Source organism: Tupaia chinensis, unplaced genomic scaffold (genome assembly GCF_000334495.1).
Source record: "Tupaia chinensis unplaced genomic scaffold, TupChi_1.0 Scaffold000063_1, whole genome shotgun sequence".
Classification (NCBI taxonomy): Eukaryota; Metazoa; Chordata; class Mammalia; order Scandentia; family Tupaiidae; genus Tupaia; species Tupaia belangeri.
The window spans coordinates 1,107,833-1,110,565 of NW_006159521.1; the positions used below are offsets into that span (position 1 = coordinate 1,107,833).

Sequence of the window (2,733 nt, forward strand, 5' to 3'; positions counted from 1 at the left end):
ATTCTCCTTTTGGGATTTTGGGCACACACAATCATGCGCCCAGTGTGATTTTTAAACTACCAGGTCCAGGACTCAAACCCCAGTTAGTCATGAGGAGTCCAGTGTTCCAACCAGCACGCCATCTGATGGCCCCTAGTGTGTAACTGTTAAGTTAAAAAGTACACAAAGTGCTGGCTCCATGGCACAGTGGTAATGTGCCACTCACGAGAAGCCAGATCTCACACACGGCAATGGCAGTTCAAGTTCCCAGCTCAGTCAGCCTAAAAAATACCAGGCACATGGGAAAGTACCCATGATTTCATGGGAATTAGGACTAGAGGAAGGAGACTATGCTGACCAGACCCTGTGGAGGGCTCTTATCTGTCTCTCTTTCTCTCACTCTGACATTCACATGTATGTGCTCCATCATGAATATAGGGAAAAAATTTTTTAAGTATGCACAATTTAAAATTTGAGATACTGGGGAACCAGCAGTTAATGGCTATGTTGCTGGACTCCCATATAGTCAACCGCGGTTCGTGTCCTGGACCCGGTGGCTTAAAACTCACGCCGGGCGCATGTGCGTGCGTGCCCAAGATCCCAAGAGGAGAATGGAGGAGAAGGGATTGCGGCGTGACCATCCCCCCTGGGGGGTGATTTCTCGCTTTCTGTCTCTATGTCTCTCTCTCTCTGTCTGTCTGGCGAGCGCACGTGCCCTACAATGAAAATCTCTCAAAAAAAAAATTGAGATACTGTCCAATTTCTCTAAAAGACAGCTCACCATTTATTGCAGTTTATTTATCATATTTATGTTAATAGACTTTTTTTTTTTTTCCATAGAGCACATGAGCTTGCTGGAGAGAGAGAGAGGAGAAAGTGAGAAATCATCACTGGGGGTGAGAGGATGGCCATGCTGCAACCCCTTCTCCTCCATTCTCCTCTAGGGATTTTGGGCATGCACATACACATCTGGTGTGTTTCTCAAGTTGCGAATTCAGAACTTGAACCATGGAATCAGCCTTGTTGAACCAGTGCCTTAACCACCATGCCACCTGCTGACTCAATGGACTTTATTATTTAGAACAGCTGATAGCAAAATTGAGAAGAAGGTACAGAGATTTCCCATGTGCCCCAAGCCCCACACATCCACAGCAAACATCCATATCAATGTCCCCCATCACGGAGGTATATTTGTGAGAGCTGATGAACCAACATCGATGTATTAGCATCACCCACACACCACAGTTAACATTAGGGTTCACTCTTGGTGTTGTACAGTTTATGAGGTTAGCAGGAATCTGTCATTACAGTTTCACACAGAACAGCTTCACTGCCTTAAAAACCGTCTATGTTCAGCCTACTTATTACCTCCTCCCTTCCAGGCTTGGGCAACGACAGTACATCTGCAACCAGTTGTAGTCTGTACCATTTTAATACTCCCAGCCACAGTAAGAGAACGCACTCATTTTCCAACATTTACTCGTTAGTAATATTATCTATTTTTTAAAAATTCAGTCGAATTTGATGAGGTAATAAAATGATATATTATGCTTTAAAACAAGTATTTCCTGATACTTAGTTGGGCATTTTTTCAAATATTGATTATTTACATTTCTTCATCTCTGAATTGTCTGTTCTTAGCCTTTGTTCATTTTTCTACTGGATGTGTTTGATTTTTCCTCATAGCTTGCAGATTTTTATATAGTACAGATGTTGCTCCCCCCCCTTTTTTTTTTTATAAAAAGAGAGATTTTTGCCATAGAGTGCGTGAACCTGCCAGAGAGACAGAGGGAGACAGAAAGCAAGAGAGAATAGCCACGCTGGATTCCTTTACCTTCCATTCTCCTCTAGGATTTGGCACACACACACACACACACACACACACACGCCCGGTGTGAGTTTTAAGCTGCCAGGTCCAGGACTTGAACGTCAGTCAGCTATGTGGGAATCCAGTGACGTAACCATTATGCCATCTGCTGGTTCTGCTCCTCTGATTCTGTTAAAACATTTTCTCCCAGTTTGGTATTATGGTTTCCCTTTATTTAAAATATGTTAGACCATGGGGCAAGCAGGTGACATAACGATTAAGGTGCTGGACTCTCACATGGTTAACCAATGGTTCAAGTCCCAGACCCAGCGGCTTAAAACTCATGCCCAGTGTGTGTGGGTGTGTGTCCAAAATCCTGAGAAGAGAATGGAGAAGGAATTGTGTGGACATCCTCCCTGGGGGGCAGATTATTTGCTTTCCATCTTTCTGCCTCTGTCTCTCTGGCTAGCACATATGCCCTATGGCAAAAAAAAAAAACATTAAAATTAAAATATAAAAAGATAAAATATGTCTAAGACATGCTTTTGTCTATTTGTTGTTTGTTTTATTACGTTTCTTTCTTTCATTTATGAGAGAGAAAGAAAGGCACACTCAGTGGGGTCTCACGCTAGTCTTTCCAGCCACCCAGGCCAGGAGCCTGGTATATACAAGCTAACCCAGGAACTGGACCCTGAGCTTCCCCTGCAGAGTGTTGTGCCAGTGCGGTGCCAGCAAAGGCTGAGCCAGCTACACAGTTCTGTGTCTTCTTGGAATTTTATCACACCAGGACTATAGCTATATTCTCTATTTCTATATTTCTTTCTGAGCCTTTCAGTTCTCCTGTGTGTAAATCTCTAGTAAAACTTATTATCATATTATCATAGTATGGTTTGAAGGAGAGTTTTTTTTTTACTTTTTTTTTTTTTTTTGAGAGGTTTTCGCTATAG

At 42.7% G+C, this 2,733-nt stretch overlaps 1 protein-coding gene across 1 annotated transcript in view; it reads right to left on the reverse strand.

Annotated features, from left to right (window-relative positions):
* Nucleotides 1–2,733, reverse strand: part of TRIP4 (thyroid hormone receptor interactor 4) — an 85,181-nt gene that overhangs the window by 53,615 nt on the left and 28,833 nt on the right. The gene's annotated exons all lie outside the window — the stretch shown is intronic.